Raw genomic sequence first — 25,927 nt, forward strand, 5'->3', positions numbered from 1 at the left:
CAAAAAAATAAAAATTGGATAATTACTATATGATCCAGCAATTCCACTTCTGGGTATATATTCTAGGCATATACACTTCTGGATACATATATATTCTTTCAAAAGAACTGAAAGCCAGGACTTGGAGGGATATTTGTATACCCATGTTCAGAACAGTATTATTCACAACCAAAAGGTGGAACCATGTATAACCCATGTGTCGATTGACGGATGGATAAAGAAGATCTAGTACATACATGCATACAATGGAATATTATTCAGCCTTAAAGAGTAAGGCATGTTGATGTGTGCTACAACATGGATGAACCTTGAGGACACTGTGCTAAGTGAAAAAGTCACAAATACTGTATAATTCCACTCAGAGAAGTCAAATTCATAAGACAGAAAGTGGAATAGCCGTGCCAGGGGGTAGAAGAAGGAAGAAAGAATAATTTAGCACACACAGAGCTTCAGTTTTACAAAATGGAAAGAGTTCTGTGGATTAGATGGTGGCAATGGTTGCAAAACACTGTAAATGTGCTTAAGGGCACTCAACTATACACTAAAAAATGGCTAAGATGGTAAATTTTATCCTAGGTGTATTTTACCACAATTTTTGAGAATAGTTTTTTTTTTAAATGTGAACTCCATTAAAAAAAAACGCACCAAACTAACAACGTAATATCTGTGCATTTTATTGTATGTAAATTATACCTCAATAAAATAATACACATCTATATAGCTTAAGAGGTCAAGGTCTCAGCTTTGTAGGTTGATAATGGCCTCTTAGGGGAAGCATGTTGCTATTATCCTTCATTGAGCAATACCTACTTTTAAGGCAAAACCCAACTCAGTGAACCCCAAATTCCATATAGCTTTTGCACAGCATTATGGGTAAAATCATGATTGTTAAACTCCTCAGGTTTAACAATTATTTAAAGAGAAAATCTGTCTCTCACGGTTAGGCTTTGCCACAGGTTACATCATGTTTACTGACCCATTTTTGGAGTTATTTTAGAGCCAGAGGCCCTCAAGGAAATGTGAAAGGTCACTTTATTCCATGTTCCTTCTTCAGAAATACCATAAGTAAACTATTCCAGATAAGTGAGAATCTAATGCAGAAACTCCAAGTAACTGATTACAAGCTACTGCACTGATCTCCAGTTCTAGTTTGTTCAGCATGTTTTCACGTGTCCATCTGTACTTGGGTCACCCCAGCCTCTCCTTATGAATCACAAACTATAGGCTGCCATGTCCCAAGACCTAGATTCCAAGGTCTTGGCATCTTCTCTTGTGTCAGCAAGCATGAGTCTTAGAGATAGCACAAGAGAAGCACCTCATCAGAACCCTGAATCTAGCATCTAGTCTTTCTCTTCTATACCTTCCCAGAAAAAGTAAAATCCACTCCATCTTTCTTTAGAAAATCCTTGTTATGCAGGAAGGGAACAGACAGCCTGGATCTGAATGAGAAACTGGAGCACAGGAAGGAAGGGATCTTCAGTGAGTCGGCGAGAAACCAAATATGCGGTCAGGCTCCCTGCTGTCCAGCTAGTTTTATTTACAGAAAAACATGTATTACGCAGCCCAGTCCTTTCCTTATCAACACCACCACTTTTTTTTTTAAGGTTTATTTATTTATTTGAGAGAGAGAGAGAGAGTGCGCACATGTGGGGATGGGGGGAGGGGCAGAGAGAGAAGGAGAGAGAATCTCAAGTAGACTCCCCACTGACCGTGGAGCCTGACACGGCCCTGATCCCAGGACCCTGAGATCCCATGACCTGAGCTGAAATCAAGAGCCAGCTGCTTAACTGACTGAGCCACCCAGGTGCCCCTCAACACCACCACTTCTGTTTGCCCAGGAGGGAAGAAAACAGAAAACTCTCTTCCCAGATGAACAGGAAAAGCAGCTCAGTTTTCCTTTGCAGATTTACACTGGCCCAACCATGGAGATCTGGAGGTGAGCAGAAAATAAACACTGCTCTCTTAAATGTCACATTTTCTCCTGCCACCTCCCATGCCCAGCAAATAGGCAAGTTCTAGCTGTGCGGGCATCTCCCCCTGCCCCTGGAGCAGCCACTCCCTCAGTGTTTAAGCCGACTCTGGCAGAAGAATACAAAAACAGATGTGTTAAAATTCTTCCACAGTGGATTTCTGGTTCACATAGGGAACTTGCTGTTTCTGATGCAGCCTCTCTCAATTTGTCATTAAAAACCTGACGAAGGCATGGGGAGGCACAAGAAGAAACTCATGACAAAATCGAAAAGACCGGGACTGACATGAGATTAAGTAAGCAGCTGAGAGGAACTGAAGCTACTTTAAGACAGAAGGAGAGTATCTGTATGTGCACGTGTGCATGATGGTGGGGAGATGCGTGATACCTCCCCTGCAGCTCTGTCTGTTAGGGGGATCCATCCAGAAAACCTCATTCCAGTCCACCCATCTGAGCTGAGGAGCTACGAGGGGGATCCCTTACCGGCCCTACTCACCCCCAAACCAGCAAAGAGGTGTTGGGATGGACACTGTGGTGGCAGAATGGATGCAGGAAAAGGTGACCAATGAGAAGAACCTTGGCAGAAATGCATGCCGGGAAGTATACTTTATGTATTTACATTTTATATATTATATATAAATAATAACTATATATAACATATATAAAATTTATAATGTATTTATAATTTAGAATTATAATAAATACATATTACATATCTATAGCTCAGAGAACCAGCATCGGGGGGTAGGAAAAGGTGCCACCTCAGAGAAGCAGAGAAGAACAAAGAGAAAACGAGCTAGAAACTGGGAATTGGACCAGGCACTGTACCAACAACTTTGTCACCTGCTTAAAGCTGATGCCAACACAAAAAGGTGCATAGGATGGGGTGCCTCCTGTCTTCTGAAAGTCACAAGCTCTACACCTGCCCTGTACAATGCCGTAGGCACCAAGCCACGTGTGGTTACTGAGCCACTGAAATTCAGCCAGTGCAACTGAGAAATTGAATTTCAAATTTGGTTTAATTTTAATTTTAAATTTTCAAATTGATGCAGTATAAACTATTTTTCCTTAACACACAACTTTTATGTTTTGGTCAGCTACATTTCACTTTAACCCCTGCAATGAGTACACACGTCAGGCATGCTGCATCTTTTCTAGTGTTACACCTAATCACGCCACCCATCTAGCTGGGATCAACAGATTTGCTCACTCTGAATAGTTTTCTTTGCACTGATGTAATTTTTTTCATGTGCTTATTTGAATGTTTTATAGACAGCACCAGTTGCAGTGATATTTATGTAAATTATAATTTGTAATTAAAATTAAATTCTTCTAGGGGCGCCTGGGTGGTTTAGTCGTTAAGCGTCTGCCCTTGGCTCAGGTCATGATCCCGGGGTCCTGGGATGGTCTTCTAAGACCATCTAAGAATGATGGTCTTCTCCAGAAGGGCTTTCACAAAACTCTCTCGCTGTGTCTCTCTCAGTCAAATAAATAAATAAAATCTTTTAAAAAAAAAGAAAAGAAAGAAAATTAAGCATTCAGATTCGGATGTTCTGTCAGTGTAAAATATTCACACCAGATTGTTAAAACGTAGTTTGAAAAGAAGACTGTAAAACATCTTAATATTTTTTTTCTATTGATTAGATGTTGAATGATAATACTTTGGATCTATGGGGTAAAGTGTAAAATAATCTATATTATTAAAGTTCATTTCACCTGTCTCTTGTAACTTTTTAAAATGTGACTACTAGATAATTCAAACACATTTGTGCCTCTCCCTGTCTTTGTATTGCATACCACTGCTCTAGACATACTTGGCCTTGTTTAATAATAATGACTGTAGCTATTGTTGAGCACTTATTTTACTATGTGTCAGATACTGTTCTAAACACTTCATGTGAATGACCAGATGATTTCTTTTAAATCTCACAAAAAAACTTGCTCATTTTCTTAGCGCTTTCATTTCCCCATTTGTTAAAAAAAGAAAGAAAAACACAATGTGGCCTAGGGCAAAATGCTAGAGAAGAAGAGAAAAGGAATTAGGCCTCAGAATATTTAAAGGGAAAGTCTATTCCTGGAAATAATCCGCTTAATTGTTCACAAGAAAAGTTCAGGAAACTATCGTGTACCCTCACTATTTGGCAAAATAATACACATTCTGAATAGGAGGGAGGGGCACCTGTGAGCTCAGGTCATGATCTCAGGGTCCTGGGATGGAGCCCTGGGTCAGGCTCCTGCTCAGTGGGGAGTCTGCTTGTTCTCCTCCCTCTGCCCCTCCCACCACTGGTGCTCCCTCTCTCTCTCTTTTTCTCAGATAAACAAACAAATAAAATCTTGAAAGATTAGTTAATTAATTAATAGGAAGGGAAAAATGACTAGTGTAATAACATCAAGAAATCCTCTGAGACTAAAGAGTTTGGCTTAAATATTTTGTACTCATCGTATCAAGGCTCAGGTTAATTTTCTATGATCATCCTTTCCCTCCCTTTAATTAAGTGACATTTTAGATTTGTAAAACATACATATGTATTTAAGAGGGCTCACCAAGTCATATCTAAATATCTTTCTTTTCACTACAGTTTGGTGTCAACTAAATTGTTTTTGTGGGTTTTTTTGTTTTGTTTTCATAAAAATAGAATCCTCCAGCAGGAATCCTTCTAAAAGAAATGGAGACTATCTGCAGAGATCATAAAAAATTTAATGTTAACACCTCAGGAAATATCACAGGAAGGATAAAACAGAAAATACTGGCTAACTTTTTAAAAATAACCTTTATTTATTTTTGAATTTCAAAGGTAATAAATGTACATGACAGAAAATTTATTTGGTTTATTATAATTTTATTTGTTTTAGCAACAGATTTAACTTTGGTAAATTTAAATGAAAATATAATGTAATATAATTTATATATTGAAATGTATTATTTGGCTTATTTATTATAATTTTATTTCTGTTTTAGCAACCTCAGGATTTTATGGCAGGTAACAATACAGGGCAGTTAGTGTTACTTTTACCTGTCATGTTAGCCTCTCCTTCCTTCCAGAGCTGATAAACTTGTTTCTTAAACCCAGCAGAATGTGGGTAGAAGTAAAATTTTCCGTTGCAATGCTGAAAATTATGGATCTTTCCACTGCCAATGAATGGAAAAGATTAACTTTTAGAGAACTGTAGAAACTGTGAGGCCTTAAGCAATCTCCTATTTCCCTCTTTCATTTTATTTCATAAATTATTTACTCAACTTTAAGCACTGAGAAGGACATTTTAAAACAATGTAAACTTAGCATCTACTGTTATTTCTATTTGTGCCAATATTTTAACTGTAATCACAGTATGTATATGATTTTGCATTCTACTCTTTCCTCTTAATTTTTCATACTGCAGGGGCGCCTGGGTGGCTCAGTCATTAAGCGTCTGCCTTCAGCTCGGGTCATGATCCCAGGGTCCTGGGATCGAGCCCCACATTGGGCTCCCTGCTCCGCGGGAAGCCTGCTTCTCCCTCTCCCACTGCCCCTGCTTGTGTTCCTTCTCTAGCTGTGTCTCTCTCTGTCAAATAAATAAAATTTACAAAAGAATTTTATTTTTCATACTGCACACAATTACCATATAGATCACTGTGCTAAAATTACAGTCCTCCATTATATTGATATCTTATAACTTATTCAATGTCCCTACTACTGGTTGTTCAGGTTTTCTGAGACCATGGCTACAATCTTTGTATTTAGCTTTGTAAGATATTTTATTCTTGTTTTTGACGTATTTCTTGTGATATCTGATACTTATGAATATTTCCAGTTGTCCTCCAAATTTACAAGGACGTCCGAAGCCCAGCCAACCATAAGCCTGCTTGCTTTATTTCTTTATAATGTAATATTTGGGTGTAATACTAAATCTTATTATTGATTTAACTTGCTTTTTAAAATCAGTAGTAGGAACACTGACTCCCTTTTTTCAACTCCTGTCCTTCTTTGTGTATTATCTGTTTGCATTTTTTGCCTATTTTTAGCATCTTGGTGCTTTACCAAAATTTACAGAAATTATTCCTGTATTATAAATTTTAATATTTTATATCTAAAGTGTATTATTAAGTATTTTACCAATTTAATATTATCCTTTTAATTCAGTACAACCAAAATTTGGAAGAGAAATTTTCAATCATATCAGGCCATCTTTTCGTTTATACTCCTCCCTCTCATCACTTCAATAGTTGGAAAGTCTCTTTTTTGGTGAAATATTGATAATTGTTGAGTGAGGTGATGAATAAATACGTAGAGGTTCATTTTACTATTCTCTCACTTGGGTATATGTTGGGAAATGTCCGTAAAAAAAACTTTCTTTAAAAGTATCCCTTTCCTGGGGCGCCTGGGTGGCTTAGTCGTTAAGCGTCTGCCTTCAGCTCAGGTCATGATCCCAGGGTCCTGGGATCGATTCCCGCATCGAGCTCCCTGCTCAACGGGAAGTCTGCTGCTCCCTTTCCCACTCCCCCTGCTTGTGTTCCTTCTCTCGCTGTGTCTCTCTCTGTCAAATAAATAAATAAAATCTTGAAAAAAAAAAAAGTATCCCTTTCCCATTGCTAGAGCAATCACTTCTACTAGTTTCTCTCCCACCCCTTTTCATGTTCCAGTTGAGGAAATTCTTGCCCAGGATGTTAAAGTAACTCATTTACCATATGACTCATTTTGTTTCCCACCCACTAAACTTTGCCACAACCTCTTCTTTTCTAGGAACCCAAAAATACCCAAAGGCACAGCTGTTTGGAAAGGGCTAGAATTCAATTTAACAAAGTTTCCCTGGAAGATCCCAAGCTTTATTCCTATAAACTTACTCCAACCCTGCCCCACCAATAAGACATGGTAAGACCAGGGACGCCTGGGTGCCTCAGTTGGTTAAGCATTTGCCTTCAGCTCAGGTCATGATCCCAGGGTCCTGGGATCGAGTCCCACATTGGGCTCCTTGCTCAACAGGGAGCCTGCCTCTCCCTCTGCCCGTCATTCCCCCTGCTTGTTCTTTCTCTCTTTCTTTCATAAATAAGTAAAATCTTAAAAAAAAAAAAAAAAAGACATGGCAAGACCAGGAGTTTGCTGATAAACTTAACAGTTGGCTCTCCAAAGAAAGAAAACCCTGATTTATAGCTATTTCTTTGACATAAATATTTCCAACATGACTGATTTCAAATTACCAATACGATGTCACTGAACTTAGAACCAGGAATAGGTAGACAGTAGTATACCATTATATTGTATTTACAGACGAAGCAGATATAAGTAACCACAAGAGCATATATAATACAAGGTAGTAAAATAATTAGAAAGTGATGTTATTTTAAATATAACTTATTTATAAATATCTATATTTTAATATAATTTATTTACTCCTAAGTTCATATAATTGAACTGAATAAGGTCACAGAACCCCTGAAAATTTAACAATCACTTCTAATAGGCTGATATAAGGACACTCCAGCACACCACCAGGGGACAGAACAGTAAAGAAAGCAAGATGTTTTTCAAATTGTGATAAAATAAATATAAACAAGTTTACCATTTTAACCAGTTTTAAGCATATAATTCAGTGGTATTTTTTTAAAGATTTATTTATTTGAGAGAGAGAGAGGGAGAGTAGCAGACTCCCTGCCGAGCGGGGAGCCCAGTGTGGGGCTTGAGCCCAGGACCCCGAGACCCCAACACCACAACAGAGCTGAAACCAAGAGTCGGACACTCAACTCACTAAGCCACCCAGGTGCCCCATTCAGTAGTATTAATTACATTCACAATGTCATGCAACCATCCCTGCTATCCATTTCCAGAACTCTCCCAGTATCCCAAACAGAAACTCTGTACCCATTCAATAATTCCCCATTTCTCCCTTATCCCAGCCCTTGCTTACCATCATTCTATTTCTTGTCTCTGAGTTTGGCTAGTAGGTATCTCCTATGTGGAACCGTATCATATTTCCACTTGTGTGTCTCCATTATCTCACAACCATGTCTGGCCTCCACCCTCAGTTCCATAAGCCTTCCATAGATTGACCAAAGCACAGAAAACCCAGGGAATCCAGTTTCCCCAAATCATAGCCCAGCTGTAGAGGCCCCAGGGCAGCTATAATAGGGAGCTCAAGAGAATCTGGAAAGGGTGGAATGTGCCATGTGCACGATTATGTTTATCTTTTCAATAAACAGCAGGCCAGTATTTCAACCTAAAAGAAGTTCATACAACTCAGTCACCATACACTGGAAACTTGTTAAAAGTGCACATTCTTGGGCCCAACACCACACCTACAAAACTCTGAGGGTAGGGCCCAGCAATTTGGTTTGTAAGAAGCCCACCAGGTGATTCTGATGCATTCTCAAATTTGAGAACTACTGCTCTACAGTAATGATTCTAGATTCCAACTACTGGTGCTCAAAAAGGTCCTCAAAATGCTCCATGGTCATTCCTAAGTGTAGATTCCCATTCATGATCACACATCAAGTATAAGGGAATGGGGATAAAACACAAGTAAAATTCTATTAATGGAGAGAGTCATAACACTTTTAAAATATTTGTATAAATATGACTCAGGAAATGTGTTTGGCAAAGATTATTTAAATAACAGAGTTCTCAAAACCATTCACTACAAACATGCATTACTCCTGCAAACCTGATGTTATTCTACGATATCTGTGAAACTCTGAATTCAATTCTCTTCCCACATGCTGGCAGAGGCTGTAATGGAGATCATTCCATGCTGGACATAGCAGGCTGGGAATCCAGGACAAGGGCCAAATTCCAGGCTCTGCTCTGCCCTCCAGATTTAACCCCACCTAACACGGCTACTCTATTCTGACATAAAATTGACATAGTAGTGACTACTGTGCAGGATTTCTAAGAGGATTAGTAATAATGTCAATCCCCATCATACCTTCCTTCCTCATTAAGAGAACTTTCATGAGCTTAGTGGTTGGGCTTGGAAAATCAGGAAGGTAGGACTCATCCCAGGAAGAAATAATGATTGGTCTGGGGGCGCCTGGGTGGCTCAGTTGGTTAAGCGACTGCCTTCGGCTCAGGTCATGATCCTGGAGTCCCGGGATCGAGTCCCGCATTGGGCTCTCCGCTTGGCGGGGAGTCTGCTTCTCCCTCTGACCCTCTTCCCTCTCGTGCTCTCTGTCTCTCATTCTCTCTCTCAAATAAATAAATAAAATCTTTAAAAAAAATAAAATAAAATAAAATAATGATTGGTCTGAGGCAACCCCATTCCAATGGCAACAAATGGTTTTCAAGTGGCCAAGTGACCCACTTCAGGCCAACAAGAAATAAGAACAAGCCTACCAAGAGGCTTCGGAAAAAGACTTCCCCCAGATTTAAAGCCAGTTATCCTGCCAACTTCCTTCTCTCTTCTGGCCTTGGATGATATCAGGACACTGAGTCTGTAGCTATGCCTTCAAAAGGATCCTAATTATAATAGACTGTAAGATACTTAACATGGTATCTAGGAAAAGTTCTCAAATTTTAGTGTGCACCAAAAGCATCTGGGGAGTGTTTAAAAATACAGATTTTAGGGATGCTGTACTCTAGAACTTGAATCAGTAAATCTCTGGTGGGGCCCAAAGACCTTACTGAATCCATTTTCAATAAGCACCCCTGGAGATTCCCCTCACATCCTGTTCCAGGTCCTGATTCTCACACAGGTGGTCCCTGCATGAGACCCAGTTCCAAAAATGCCGCTCACCATGTGTGCAGCCACTCATAGTCCTTACTTAAGTATTGATTTTGCCTCATCAGGTACCAGGCATTGTGACAAACAAAGATGGAGGAAACAGTATCTTGCTGTCAGGGAACATGCAAGCTAGTAAGAGAGACAGACAGTCAACCCAAGACAAAGCAGCAGGTGCTAACTATTGCAGAGTCGCAGGGCAGGAGAAGAGAGACTAAGCTCCCCGCCCCACGCCACCCCAGCCCGCCCCACTCCTAGTCAAATGTTCTCATTTGACTTAGGCTTCCAAAGACAGATAGGATTTCAATAGTGAAAGGTTTTGCTGGCAGAGAGAGAACAGTGAAAATGAAGCTTTAGCTACGATTTGGAAAATACTTCATTTGGAGTGGGGCTGGAGCTTTACACTCTGAAGAAAGCGGTGGGAGACAAAGTTCTAGAAAGGTAATTTTCACAAATGGGTCATTTTGTGGCAGGTTGAGCTTGGAGACTGGACTCAATTTTCCAGGCCATGGGAAATCATGCATTCATTCAGCACACATAGTAACACACACTATGTGCTAGGCCAGGGGATGGGGGCTGTGTAGTTCCTGCCTTCAGAGGAGCTCAGAGCTGAGGGGGCGGCCCAGGCCTGGAATCAGACACAATAAGGCGTGAACATTTCTGTGACAGGAGAATCACAGAGAAAGAGGAGCACGCATACTGGAGAGGTCCCTCACCCAGATTAAGTCAAACAGGGAAGGAGACTATGTCCATGCTGAACCCTGAAGGGTTGGCCAGGCGTAGGGCAGTGAAACAGGGAGTCTTGTTTCTCCAAGCCTAAATCTCTGCCTTGATTTCCTTCTTGGTGCCCAGCATTTCCATTTTATTAAAAGAACATTTATTAGACAAAGGGGCTAAGCACTAGAGCAGATGCAAAAGAAAACAAGGATCTACCATCCAGGACAGTAGTTCTGACTATGGACCCTCTAGGACCTGCCCCCCAAGACCAATTGGTCCTGCTCCCCACAGGCCTACAGAATGACCTTAATTTCTGAAGGCCCTCCCACTCTTCTGTCTGGGACCAGCCCTGCTCTGATCAATAGGCCACACCTCCAGTGAATACTGGTCTTGCTTTGTCATCCCTGTGCCCCTACATAAACCTGTCTCCTCTCGCACCTCCAGGAAGCCTTCTCTGACCACCCACGATGGAGTTAGGTACACCTCCTCTATTGTTCTATGGCAGTCTGTGCAACGTGTATCAAATCATTTATCATGCAGTCCTATGAGTTTTGAATTATTGATCTGCTTGTTTATCTCCCTAAGGAGAGGGTCTGTATGTTTTATCTTCAAATCTCTAGTGCCTATCACATTATATGATAAGTGGGTGAACCTGTATTCATTTGGCAGGGGCTGCTGACATCCTGCCTCGCACCTGAAAACTCTTCCCCAAAGTGCTGGGCTGTCTCTCCTGCCTTTAAATGCTGCCCCAAGGGGCGCCTGGGTGGCTCAGTCGTTAAGCCTCTCCCTTTGGCTCGGGTCATGATCCCAGGGTCCTGGGATCGAGCCCCGCATCGGGCTCCCTGCTCTGAGGGAAGCCTGCTTCTCCCTCCCCCACTCCCCCTGCTTGTGTTCCCTCTCTCACTGTCTCTGTCAAATAAATAAATAAAATCTTTAAAAATAAATAAATAAACGCTGCCCCAAGTCTTGCTACCACCTGGATGGGCCTACTGAATCAAGAGTAGCACACTGTCTTGGTCCATAACTGCTGCACTCCTCGCTCACCTGTCACGTGGGACCCCCTGGATATTTAGAATGACCCAGGTCAGCATCAAGTTCATCTCAGACAAGTGGTACGGACACAGCTTCTACCTCTTCGCCTCTGAAGGATGCCAGCCCCACAGCCAGCTTAATCTCCCAGCCCTGCCTTTTCAGGCCGATTCCCCGTTCTTAACCCATTAGATAGTATAACAGAGTGGTAGAGCACAGGGTGTTGAATCAGACTGCCACATTCAAATCCTGGCTCCACCACTTGCACTTAGTACGTGACCTCCGGCAAATTCCTGAACCTCTTTGTGCCTCAGTTTCCTCACTTATACAATGGGGATGATAATGGTAGCACCCGCTTATTACGGATGAAAATTTAATAAATGACATGCCAGTTGTTTGGCACAGGGTCAGGCTCCTAGGAAACACTGGTGAACATTAGCTATTAATATCTGTGAAATGGAGGCTCCAACATGCACAGGCAGGGGCCTCACTGACTAAGAGGCTCTGAGGCCAAGGCCAGGGCCCCTCAGTGCCCAAGAGCTGACATCATTGCTAGGACTTTGACCCAAGTCCTGCCTTAGCAGGTCTATCTAGTCGACAGGCTGGGACTTAACCCATCTACCCCTGTCTCTGCTTCTGCAGCTAAAAACACATGGAACTCATCAGAACATGTACATACAGAGCTTTCTCCACCATGCAGTTCAAGGCACCTTACATTCTTTTTGGAACTAGCTGGAGTGTACCCAAAGGAAAAATCAGCCCAACTGAAATGTATGATAAGAACAAGTGACTGCTATTATATCTCACTGGAGACTGAAGCATAATTGCATATTGCCTCCTTGTATACAAATAAGAAAATATATGATCTTGTATTAATTTTGAGGTTGGAAAATTTTAAAATACACATGTGTTTTTCATTTCTACTTCATTCTCCCTCTTCACAAGCAATGTTAAATGGGTAGGTGATAGCTGTTAACTCTCTATTTTAAAAAAATTGATAATATGTGAATATGATTAAAAAAATTCAAATAATACAAAAAGGTATAAAGTGATAAGTCTGGATGAACTTTACCCCTCTACCTTGTTTTGGCAACCACTGTTATAATTTTCCTATGTATACTATCAGAACTGTTTAATGCATTAACAAGCATATAGATGACAGTCTCCATCATTCTTACAAAAAAGTAGTAGAATACCATGCAAACCTATATTTTACTTTTTTAAAAAAAATGTTTTTTAAAAGATTCTGTGATATCATTCTATATCTGTTCTTGTCAACCTGCATCACTTTTTAACCAGTGCATAGTACTACACTGAATGGATGTTCCATAATTTAACCAGCCCTTTGGTGACAGATATTTGGTTCATTTCCAATCTTTTATTGCTACAAACAAGGCTGCAGTCTATATATCCTTGTCCACATGCCTCTACACACATATCCAAGTATATCTTTATGATAAATTCAGAATTCACATTGCTAGAACAAAGGCAAATCCATTTTTAAATTTTGACAAACTGCCAAATTTCAGGGCAATTCCATCTATGTACCTGCTAGGTATCCATGACTGGGTTTAGACAGCTGTCCATAAACCCCTTGAAACTGTATGAACAATGTCAAATATGTGTTTCTTTTTCTCAAGAGACAATTCATGGCTTTCACCAGATTCTCAAAGCAGTCTATAACTGACAAGGATGAGAACCACTGAGTCAATGGATTCTTGTATAGCATCCAAAAGCATTGATAGCAAAAGCTGAAATGAGGCAGGACCCAGAAAATGCCTTCCTGAGCTCCCTGAAGAGGAGCGAGAGGGAAGATGCTGGGGACTGATTATACCACCAGGCTTGTATCTATTAAGGACCTGCTCCAGGGGAGATGACTCAAGTACACATAAATCAGGAGAACTTGTTCCCATCACAAACCTTCTATGTGACTTTCTGGTAATAATTTAATGTTACCTCTGGTGGGAGGGGTGCAGGGGGGACGAGTGCCTTAACCCAGAGAAATGAATCCACAGCGACTGGGCAGGGAGGTCTTTCTACTGACCTGACAAAAGGCCACTCTTGGGACTTCCTGCTCTGTTACAAGTCAGGCCGCTCATGCTGTAGGCCTTAAAGGGTTAATGATGGAGAGGTGGGGTTGGTGGAGGTCTTTTCCAGAGCAATTTATAGTCTGGCCTATAGCTGCAATTTATCCCCCCTGCTGATTGTGGTTCATTCTGGTGAAAACATTCACTCAGGTTCTTATGTTTAGCAATCTGGACCAAGAAGCAATATGGCAATTTACTGACCTCAAACATCTTGAGCCTTTAAAAAGAATTCTTCAAAGGTGGTGGTTCAGGTTCCCGTAGCAAAAGCTCTTAGTCCAGTGCAGACCACAACTGAACACTAACCAGCTAGTTCCAATAAAACAAGCAACAGACCTAACAAATCCTACATTTCCAGGTAAATTATTCTTAATATAGGAATCCATCTCAGGTTCAATTAAGTTTAAAAATAAACAAAACCCCTTCGGTTTAGACCCTCTGTTTGGCGTAGGGGTGTCAAGCACTATAAAACTATGGGGTGCATTTGATGTGATAGGTATAATAAAGAGCTGTCCTTGAGAATGGGGACAATGTCAGCTTTTACCACATTATTTACAGCATAATGACAGGCCTAAATTCCCTGAAGTTCCAGGTTTTTGTTAATGCTTGACTTCATTTATCAAGCATGCATATATTCATGTGTTTCTAAAGCTTAATTTCTCAAAGCAAGGTCCAAGAAACATCTGAATCACAATCATCCAGGGAACCTATTAAATATGCATTTTCCTGGGCCCAACCCTGTCATATTGGATGAGAATCCTGGGGATTGGGGCAAGAATCTCCACGTTGTGTAAGCTTCCTGAGGAATTCTGATGTACCCTGAAGTGAGGAAGCTATGGCTTTGGAGGTCATCTTAGTTTAACCTTCTACCCTTCACAGCCCCATCCAAAAGGGGCTACAAGGCCCCTGCCTAGAGGCCTCTGCTGAGAAAGCTCTCCATCTCCAAGTCCACCCAGCCTAGGGGTTTCAAAAGCCACACCGTACATCCAGCAGAACCCGCCATCCAACACAGCTCTGCCCAACCACAAGGAATGAGTTTATTCTCTGGTCTACATGCCAAGCCCCTCAAGAATTTAGGGCCATTAATGTGTCCCCACACCCACCTCATCTGTAAAACAAGATTAGGAACCCTACCTCAAGTTGAAATCACTATTAAATGAGTAACCAAGGATGACTGTTTTTCAAAGTCCCTCCAGATAGGACACGGCGGCACCCATCAAACTGCCTTCACAGTAGCCCTAACTGCAGGGAAAGCAAACCCTCAAGGGCTAGGTATGGGCCAAATCACAGCCCAAATCCCAAGCAAAAAAAATTTTTAAGTTTCTTGTTTTATATTAAAAAGGTACAAATTTTGAATTCTACTCTAAAATATATCTGGTTGTTTTAGCATAAAAAGTGTTTTTAATTTCAAATATCGAGATAAAATTGACCCCCACCCCCCAGGCCCTTGGTTTATTCTGAAGCTTCAGGTATTCCCTGGCAGTGCCCGGTACTCACTCTTGAAGAGTGGGCTTCGTGGACAAGCAGAGGATCCAGATGGGGAAAAACAAATGAGTGGTTAGACATAAAGAAATGGGCCAAAGGATATGAGTCTGAGGATGGCCAGGGGGCTCATTCTTCAGATGCTGAGGGCTGGTGTGTTTCGATCTGACTGCATGTTACTCTCCTACTTGCTTTCAGAGAAAAAAATATCCCTAGCCAAATGTAAAAATATTTAGGAGGGAAATTCATAGACACCCTTGATCTAACAGTCATGTGCCTGTGTGTGTGTGTGTGTGTGTGTGTGTGTGTGTGTGTGTGTGTTTCCCCCAAAACAACAGAAATCTGGCCTTGACCAGATAGGGCTGGGCTCTGGGAAGGAAGCAGGTCTTGGTTGGCTATGATTACCCATCTCATTCCTGTTCCCTTCCCCTCCTGCTTGCTCTTCCACCTCTGTGTCTTCTGAGAACTCCCTGGTAAGGAAAGAGCTAGGGGTTGACCATCAGAAGTGTTACCTGCAATGTAAGGAGGAGGTGGGATGGATAATTTGGAGGGGGTGACCCTATCCATTCTTCCCACGGTGAGCTGGAGAGAGCAGATGCCCAGTTGTCATGAAAGGTGTGGGTTACTCAGTACAGCTCCTGGACTTGCATCAACCCAGGGAGCACTTACAGTGGGCAGACTGTTGAAAAGCAAAAGTCTCTTTGGCCCCAAAGTCTCCCGCTAGTCAAAGCCAAGACAAAAGAGTGAGACTGTGCCTGTGGCAGACTCAAGTCATAGATCTCATAACAACAGATTCCCGGGCGCCTGGGTGGCTCATATGGTTAAGCGTCTGCTTTCGGCTCAGGTCATGATCCCAGGGTCCTGGGAACGAGTCCCGCATCGGGCTCCCTGCTCCTTGGGAGCCTGCTTCTCCCTCTGCCTCTGTCTCTCTCTCTCTCATGAATAAATAAATAAAAATCTTTAAAAAAAAAAAACAGACTCCCACGTGCCAGCCGGCCATTCTGCTGAGGCCATTAGATACGTGAGGAGAGACAGGGTAAGAAACTAGGAAAAGCAAGTAAGTTTCTTAAAAGGAGAAAAGAAAGAACGAAAAAGAAAACTTAGGTATTAGATTGAGTCAGCTGCAGGGAGTATTAACTCAATCCTTTCTTGTTAATGCCCGAAGCCAGCGCAGTTCTTGGCACATGAACTCAACAGAAAACTGCCGAGGTCTCTGACCGGTCTACATTCCGAGCTGGAAGGTGCCGGTGGATACCCGCCTGCGCCAGGCCCACTTGGAGCAAACCCCGGGCGGCCGGCGCCCGCTCCACCTGGTGGCCGCCCAAGCCCCGCCCGCAGGCAGGCGGCGGGCACCCCCTCCTGGGCGCGGCGCAGGGCTGTTCCCGCGAGGCGCCCCGAAGCTGCTGCGCCCCTTTCCCCGAGCCCAGGACCCCCGGCACAGGGCCCCCTTACCGCTCGTGCCGAGACCGGGCTGAGCTCGTCCCCGGCGGCCGCGCAGATCACGCCGTTCCCGGGGCCGGGGAGCGGGTCTTATCCCGGGCGGGCCCGCCCCACTTCGGGGTGGAGACCGAGTCCGAGTTCCTGGTTGTCCCTCTGCACACGGGACCGGAAGATCCTCCGGGAGGCGGGGCGAAGCGCACCTGGGGCCCGGGGTCGGTACCGCCACGCCTGGCGGCCAGCGGGGAACCAGCCTCGCTCCCAAACCTGGGGCTGCACCCGGCACGTCCCCGCGCCCCGCCGGAGACCCGGCGCGCTGTCCAGGCTCCGCGGCCCCGTCGCCCGCCCGGCCCCGCGCTTGCCTCGGCAGACTCCGAACACTTGGACTCTCCGCGTCTGAGGCGCCCGGGCGCCCCCAAGCTCTCGGAGCTGCGAGCCTCTCCCGCACCCGCCCTGGGCCGGCGGAGGCCCGGAGGACCGCAGCGAATCACCGCTCTACCCCCTCCATCCCCCGCCGGGAAACCGCACTTTCTCTCGCCCAGTCTGCGGCCGGAGCAGTGGGAAGTGAAATCACGACTGCACATTGAAACAAATACCCCCGAAAAGTTCCCAGTAGTTCCCCATCTCCCTTGCGGAAAACGGAGTTCCCTTTCCTTGGGGACACCTTTGGGAATAGGAGTTCGGAGCCGCCGCAGATCGTTCTCTCCTCCCCAGGAAATTACCAGGGTTTGGTACTGGTCGGCAGCCGCTAGGGTCGGCCCGGGAGCCGCGCTCACGCCATGTGAGACCGGTTTATGCGTTCGTTGCTGCCTCCCCGAGTGACACCGGCCTCGAGGGCACCGAGTCTAGGTCGTCTTGGCACACGCGCCAAGTACAGGGTCCAGCACATAGTAGGTGCTTGGTGCTTGCAGAATGAATCCTTTGAAGCTACCGGCAAGTTCGGATTTTATTTAATAGAGGGTAGGTAGCTTGGGGGAGTGTGTTTGCTATCCAATAGAACAAAATCCAAGTGGCTATTACACCCTTAAAGCCGGAGAGGTGACATTAAATCATGTCATTAAGGTGTAGCAAAAGAAGGTGGTTTGACATGGTTAAGAACATGGGTTTTAGGATCGGACTGGTTTAGATTCTAGACCTCGTTCTGTCCCCTTTCTCTGCTTTGATAAAATTTCCGAGCTTCACTTTATGAACTCACCTAGAGGAAACAAAATCAGGATGAAAAAGAATGAAATAGGAAAATTCATTTCCTCAGTGATTAGAGAGACTGTTGCATTCCTTAAAAATTAACAATTAGGCTACTCTAACAATAAACAAACAAAAGGCTGGGAATGGAGCTGATGCACTCTGCCAAAATCACCTTTACCAGGCAGGTACACATAGCTCACAACTGCCCCTTTCTCTCATAAATGCCCTCACAGCAGGTTGGGGAGCCACAGTCCAAAGCCAAGTTTCTGGGGTACAAAAAGCCCGGAATAAATTTGTGATACCCTTCCAATTCCAGAGCTCCTGTGGGCTTGGACTGGAGCTAAATTTCTGTAGAAACCACAACTGTGCTCTGCTTCTTACTTTGCACTCTGCTGCTGTCTCAAGTACAAGTGTTTCCCAAGAATGAGCCCTTGTGTAAGGCACTTACACAAGAATCTCTGCTTCTAGGGAGCCTGATCTAAGACAGAGTATTAAAAAAAAAAATTAATGCCATTGTTGAAATTAAAGACTCAAAGGAGCCTTTAAATTAAAGATAGCAGATTGAACATATGTCATTTGTGTCAGCTCTCTCTTGAAATTCAAGTAAAACAAAAGCAGATTAAAAAAAAATCTCACAAGAACAAGGTAACAAGAGAGGAAAAAGAACGAAATTTTGGAAGCTAGAAAGCAGAGAGACAGGTGATCCTTGACTTAGCAGACCTGAGAAAAGGGGGCTCCTGAGCCCAGAGTAGGTCAAACCAAGAAGCAACATAGTATGGCAGAATTTCTCAGACTATGCAGGTCTTGCTACACCGGGTGCTTCTGAAAGTGGTTATACTTTCAGAATAAAAAAATTTAAGAATAAAAACACCGGGTTTTTTCTGTCTGTGGAATCCCCAGTACTGCACTGCCGTCACCGCCCTCTCCCACTTCGGCAGAAGTTTGAAATCATATTCTCCGGAGTGCATAAAGCAGAGGATCTCTTGAATGGGGGCATTCCGGGTGTAGTCACTTGTTTCGGTTATTTAAGTCTCCCTCGCAAAGTACCTCAAAACTTGGTGACTTAAAACACCCATCATTTTATGGTATTTATGATTTTGTTGGTTGGGCAATCCTCTGTTCCACACAACATCAACAAAGGTCACTCAGTGGTATTCGGCTGACAGGCCAGTCTGGAGGATTCACTCATGTGTCTGGTGTCATGGCAAGGTGAGCTGGGAGACTGGTCTCAGCGGGCACTGCCCACCAGAGCATGCTCTCCCCACATGGCAGTTTCAAGGTAGTCGTATTTCCTACATGGAGGCTCAGACTCCCAGATAGGATGCTCCAAGAGATCCAGGTAGATGTTACTCGGCTTCTTAATACCAAGGCTTAGAAGCCCCTGAATGTTATTGCCATTACATCCTATAGGTCATGCAAGTTACTAAGGTTAGCCCAGGTTCAAGGGAAGGGGAATTAGGCTCCATCCCTGAATGGGGGTACTAACAAAAAATTGGCAATGTTAAATAACAAAAATTCAGCCAAGTAAATTCTAAAGATCCCGTTGTCTTTATTAATCGATTCATGAATCGGGCAGCATCCTGTCTCGCAAGTAGAGGGGAACTCCAAAGGGCTACAGAAAGGGAAATGTTGTTAAAGGTAGGGAGAGAGTGGAAAAAAGGAAATTATTAGCAAAGAATCCATTGTTTTAGACAAGGTTGCCCTCCTAAGGGGAACAGAAGGGGTCTATCAGTAAATTTCCTAGTGCTGATCAGGAAATTCCATGGGTGTTTAAAGGTTACATTCCTGGGGGAGGGAGGCGTGGAACTGCAGTCAGGTTAGGTATTAAGTTATTGAATAGTAGAATGGACAACTGAAACCCGAATGGCAGGGAAGAGTGGTCAGTGGACACTATCGTTATCGATCCCTAATTCTCTGTAACTGTAGAGTGTTGCTAACATCTATATAAGCACTTACTATGAGCCAGTCACTATTTCAAGTACTTTAGATATACAGTTTTAATCAATAAATCCTCACAACAGCTCCATCGGTTAGATACTCACATAAAGTAGGTGTCAATAAGTATTACTATTGATGGTATATGGTCATTTATTAATTCAACAAAATTGTGTCAAACTTCCTGTGACAGAGTGTATTTTTCAAAATTGGTCACAACAATGTGTTCAGTCTTATGTGCTTCCAAAATTCAACCCCCCACCCCCACCCCTAGTCAAGAGATGGCCTCTTTGAAGTTGAATGGGCTTCTTGGGTGAGCTTCTGGGACTGCACAACAAAAGTAACACGCTATGGGGCCTTTGAGGCTGGATCTTAAAAGATGACACAGCTTCCGTCTAGTTCTCTTGCTCAGAACGGATGCCTGTGGAGCCTTGAGTGGCTGTGTAGCAAGTAGATCTGCCCTGAAGCCACCATGCTGCAGAGAGCACATGGACAGCACACATGAAGGTAAAGAGAAAGGCGGAGAAGCCCCAGCTGTTCCAGCCCCTGCATTTGAACTTCCCTAGTCCCAGTGCCAGACATGTGGATGGAAAAGCCTTTGAGATGACTCTTTCATCTTCTCTGTCTCACGGAAGCCAAGTGAGAGACCCTGCATGAGAACCATCTGGCTGAGCCCAGTCTCTCACCAGAATCAGGAGAGGTAACAATAGTGAGTGATTGCTGGGATGACTTTATAGAGCAATAGATAACCAGAACACTTCCAGAGAAGAGTGAAAGTTTAGCCCAGTCTTCTGACTCTCCCTTCCCAATGCTTATTGAGGCGGCCTAAGGCAAAAAGGGAGAATTTTTACTCTGAATGGCAAGCTCCTCTCTGATATCCAGTCTGGCTGTTTGCCAGGAAGGAGGCAAGGACAAAGGCAAATAACTTTTGGCCCCTTGGGACAGTGGCTTTGTAAAACATTGGGAAGAAATCTTGCAGAGGTGACATTCCTTGACAGCTGGCTCCCTCCACAATCTTCTCAGGTTGCCAGAAGGTAACCAATCCTTCAGCTTAAGATACGAGAAGAAGGTTCTAACAGCATCCAAACAGACAGGCAGGGAGCCAAGAAGAATTAGCTCATCCTGTTTGGGAACAAATGCAAAGCATACATAAAACTTTTAACATTCAAAGATGAGTAAGCATAGAAAAGTATATAGAACTATGAAAAAAATCTGGAGCATAGAAACAAAAACATAGCCTCTAAGAGGCAGAAGAAACTTAAAAAAACTTTTTACAGTATGAAGCAGAAATAATTTTTTAAGGATTTTATGTATTTATTTGAGAGAGAGAGAGAGAGAGAGAGAGCACAACAGCAAGGGAGGGGCAGAGGGAGAGGTAGAGAATCCCAAGCAGACTTCCTGCTGAGCGTGAAGCCCGACTAGGGGCTCGACTATCACATGACCCTGAGATCATTACCTGAGCTGAAATCAAGAGTTGGATGCTCAACCAACTGAGCCACCCAGGCGCCCAGCAGAAATAAATTTTAAACGGTCTCTGCTATGACTTTGACAGATAAACCGAAAACCATAGCAGTAATCTGAACAGTATTTTAATGACATAGAATTAATAGTTATGAACAAAACTGGACTCCATATTCTATAGAGAAAGTACCTTCTCTTCAATCATCTACTGAATATTTACAAAAACTGACAATATTTATTTGCAAGGAAATCTTCATTAAATTCCAGAAAAAAAATAGGGTTTGAATCTCAGCTCTACCACTTATTAGCTGGAGACTGAAAGGAAGACACTGATCTTTTCTATGCCTCAGTTTTCTCATCTGTAGAATGGGAATAATGATAGTACCTACCTCCTTGTGTAATAAGGATTAAATGACTTAATATATGTAAATTTTTAAGAGTTATTGGCTCATTGTGAGCTCTGTATTAGTGTTGGCTATTTTTCTGATTGCAGCTAAATAAAGATAAAATTCAATAATAAAACTTTTTAAAAATATTTTATTTATTTATTTGAGAAAGAGAAAGTGAGAGGGCATGAGGGGAGGGGGAGAGGCATAGGGAGAGGGGGAAGCGGAGTCCCTGCTGAGCAGGGAGCCTGATGTGGGGCTCAACCCAGGACCATGGTGTTGTGACCTGAGGTGAAGGCAGATGCTTTTTCTTTTTTTTAAAGATTTTTATTTATTTATTTGACAGAGAGAGAGAGATAGCGAGAGCAGGAACACAAGCAGGGGGAGTGGGAGAGGGAGAAGCAGGCTTCCTGCCGAGCAGGGAGCCCGATGTGGGACTCGATCCCAGGACCCTGGGATCATGACATGAGCCGAAGGCAGACGCTTAACGACTGAGCCACCCAGGTGCCTGGTGAAGGCAGATGCTTAACTGACTGAGCCACCCAGGCACCTCTCAATAATAAAATTTAACCAATCACTCCCTTCCTCAATCAATAGTATTTGCTATCATCTAATATATATATATAAATGCCATGTTTGGGGGCTCTAAAGGAAACTAACTTTGATACCATCCTTCAAGATATTTCTCCCTTGTCTCCTAGAATCCACTGGTATCAAAGAAAAATCTGATGTTAAACTGATTCTTGCTCCTTTGTAGGAACAATCTAGTTTTTCTCACTAGAAAAATTTAAGATTTTTTTCCCCTTTCCCTATGCATTTAGGAGTAGGACCTGTTTCTCTAGACCTGGATGGCATTCTTAGGTCTGTTCACTCCAAAGAATTGACTCTTTTCTGAATTCAGAAGTGCTCTTCTTTTATATTATCTCTCTTCTATTATCTCCATTCTTTTGGTCTGGAATTTGTTTGATGCTGTAGGAACTTTTGACCTTATCCTCCATGTCACTTAACTTTTCTTGCATTGGTTGTTTTTGTTTCTTTTTGTTTTTGTTTTTGCTTTAGTCCTTTACCTCTGAGTTTGAGAGACTCTTTAGGATTCATCTTACACGTTCATTCACTCCATTTTTACTTGTGTCCATTTTACTCAGCCCATCTAACACATTTTTTAAAAGATAGCTTTTATTTTAATCAAAGTTGCAAATGCACAGAATTATGTTTATTTTAATCGAAGTTGCAAATGCACAGAATTTTAAGAGGCAAATAGTTCTACAAGGCTTGTTGCAACAAGAATGGCAGTGCCCCATCTCCTCTCCTCCATCTTTCTGCCAGGCAACTAGTGCTGCTTTAGGCACAAATCCACTGGGGCACCATAGAATCTAGTGATTCCTGAGGTTTTGTAATAGGGCATCCCAATCACAAGTCACAGCAGTGTATTAGGCTTGCATTAAAAAAAATCTGTGAGGGCGCCTGGGTGGCTCAGTTGGTTAAGCGACTGCCTTCGGCTCAGGTCATGATCCTGGAGTCCCGGGATCGAGTCCCGCATCAGGCTCCCTGCTCAGCGGGGAGTCTGCTTCTCCCTCTGACCCTCTTCCCTCTCATTCTCTCTACCTCTCATTCTCCCTCTCGCAAATAAATAAATAAAATCTTTAAAAAAAAAATCTGTGAAAGGTTTATAAGAGGGATTCTCATGTAGAAAACCTGTGTTTTCTAATTTGAAAAGATATATGCACTCCATGTGCACTGCAGCATTATTTACAATAGCCAAGATATGAAATCTATAGATTCAGCCAGTAAAGAGACAACAAGCCCAAATGGATTTGGACAGTTTTATTACTCACAGCACAGCAGGCAGCATGGCCTCCATCTTGCCTCCAAGTCCCATGGGGGCCATGCAGGGGTACACTGAGGTGGATACCAGGCATCCTGTGGATCCGTGTCACAGCTGAAGAACAGTCAGCCTAGGAAACTCCTAATCTTATAAGGGAACTGCTAACAAATGTGCCTATCCCCCCAGAGAGAGGTATTATCTTTTATTACACTAAAATGTAAGCAAATAATCTCCAGGGAAGGAAGGGCAAGGTCTCTACCTTTATTACCCTGGAATATCTCCAGGGAGAGCTATCTCCAACTCTCTACAGGAAGCCTCTGTCTTTATGTTTCCAAGGCTGTCTGTTACGCAAACATCCTTGAACAAAATGGTCTATGTCTTTTGCTCAGAAAACCCAAAACCCATGGAGAATTATCTCCCAACAATTATAAAATTGAGGATTTTTATAAAATCCTGAAAATTCCAAGTTTTATTCACACCCCAGTAGGAAAGCATAACTTTAATATGATGAAAATGTCACTGTAGATAACTACGTACATGACATACAAAAATTCCTAAACGGTGTATTAAAAAAATCATGACTATATTAAGTGACTTTTGTTTTTGAAATTCTTAACTCTATACTGAAGTTTCTTGAGAGTGGCATTACTGACATTTCAACTGTAAAATTTTTCATTGTGGGAGACTGACCTGGACATTGTAGAATGTTTAACATCATCCCTGGCTTTCACCCAAGAGATGTCACCAGCACTACCCCCAGTGTGACAAACAAAAACGTCTCCAGACACTGCCAAAGTTGTCCTGGGAGCAAAGTCACCTCCCACTGAGAACCACTGTTCTATGCTCTTCTCTGCTCATGTAGTTCCATAGTTAAAAAATTGTTAAACATCAAATATCTAGGAATAAATCAGTGAAAGCTATGCAAAACCACTACACGGAAAACAGTAAAACATTATAAAGGGAAATAAAGATCTAATTAAATGGAGGGAAGTATTATGCTCATAATTTGAAGATTCAATATTGTAAATATGTAATGCCTCCAAAACAATCTATATCTATAGATTCAAAACAATCCAAATCATCCTATCAGAGGTTTATGGGGTATATGTGGAAATTGACAAATGGATTCTGAAATTTAAGCTGAAATGCAAAAGGCCAAAAATAGCCAAGTCTATCTTGAAAAAAGATCAAAGCCAGAAATATAAAGACATCAAGAAGTGATCGTGTAATTCTTAAGTCAGTATGGTCACACAAAGATAGATAAATGAACCAACGTAACAAGAGAAGGCAGAAAGAGACTTTCACCCATATAGTCGCTTGATTTATAACAAAAGATGGATTTTCCATAAATGGTGCTAGGTCAATTTAATTTCATATGAGAAAATAATAAATCTTGACACTTACCTAAAAGAGAAGCAACTGTATATCCAAACATGAAAGGAAAAACAATAAAGCTTTTAGAAGAAGACCTAAGTGAATACTATACATTAAAAACATTGTAGAGAAAAAGAAACAGAGTATGTACCTCCTGCATTACTAGATATTTATTAACTACAAAGGGAAAAATAGTAACTTTAAAGTGGAGACACCTGGCAGACACCAGCCTAACCCAGTGATCAAAGTTGACATCACCACTGATAAGATATATTGACATCATGTTCTTCCTGCTATCATGCACTGAATACAACATCACTCCTTCAAAGATGCATAACCTGAATTTAATCCTGAGGGAACATTAGACAAAAGCAAATTGAAGGCATTTTACAAAATAACTGGTCAATACTCTTCTAAAGTGGTAAGGTCATTGAAGACAAAGACTCAAGAACAATTCCAGATTAATGGAGACCAAGATGACATGACAACTAAAGGCAATGTGTAATTCTGGATTGAATCCTGGTCTGGAAAAAGACATTAGAGAGACAACTGATGACACTTTAATAAGGTCTGTAGATGAGTAACGTTAATTTCTTGATTTTGATAATTGGACTGTAGTCAAGCAAGATACGGAGATACAAAGTTAGATGAAGGGAATATGGGATTTTTTGGTACTATTTTTGCAAAAGTCTGAAATTGTTTCGTAATAGAAAGTTAAAAAGAAAGAAAACAATTAAAAATTTATGTTAAGTATTTTACAGAAAATTGGCAAAAGACTTAACAGGCACTTTACAAAAGAAGATATCCAAATAACCAATATATAGCATGAAAAAGGTGCTCGACTTTAGTCATGAAGAAAAGCAAATTAAAGCCCTGGTGAGATATCTCTGTGCATACCAGAATACCTAAAATGAAAAAGACTGATTATATCAAGTGTTGTCAAAATGGAGCAACTACTGTTCTCATGCATTGTTGGTAGGACTATAATTAGTACAACCATACTGGGAAACACTTTGGCAGCACCAGTTCAAGCTGAACAAATGTAGATCCCAGAAATATGTAAGTAATGTGCCTTGAGAGATATTTTTAAAAATTTTTCATAGCAGGTTTATTTGTAATAGCCAATAACTGGAAACAATTTACATGTCCATCAATATGGAATGGATAAATAAATGGTGGAATGGCAACACAATGGAAAGAGAAGGAACAAGTTGCAACTCAACAATATGAACGTCTTTCTCAAATAAAACATTGAGTGATGGAAACTAGGCATAAAACAGCACCTAATATATGATTCTATTATGGAAAGTTCAAAAGCTAGTAAAATTCATCTATGCTCTTATAAAGATTTTAT

General features: G+C 42.1%; 1 protein-coding gene across 1 annotated transcript in view; it reads right to left on the minus strand.

The window, feature by feature from the left end:
• Positions 1 to 16,578, minus strand: part of ANXA4 (annexin A4) — a 76,921-nt gene extending 60,343 nt beyond the window's left edge. Inside the window, exon 1 of the mRNA XM_025868540.2 lies at positions 16,423 to 16,578. The gene's annotated coding sequence lies outside the window, so the exon portion shown is untranslated. The remainder of the gene's footprint in view (positions 1 to 16,422) is intronic.
• Positions 16,579 to 25,927: the final 9,349 nt, after the last annotated feature.

This window comes from Callorhinus ursinus, unplaced genomic scaffold (assembly GCF_003265705.2).
Source record: "Callorhinus ursinus isolate GAN/ISIS: 27379988/994484 unplaced genomic scaffold, GSC_fseal_2.0 scaffold10, whole genome shotgun sequence".
In the NCBI taxonomy this organism is placed as follows: Eukaryota; Metazoa; Chordata; class Mammalia; order Carnivora; family Otariidae; genus Callorhinus; species Callorhinus ursinus.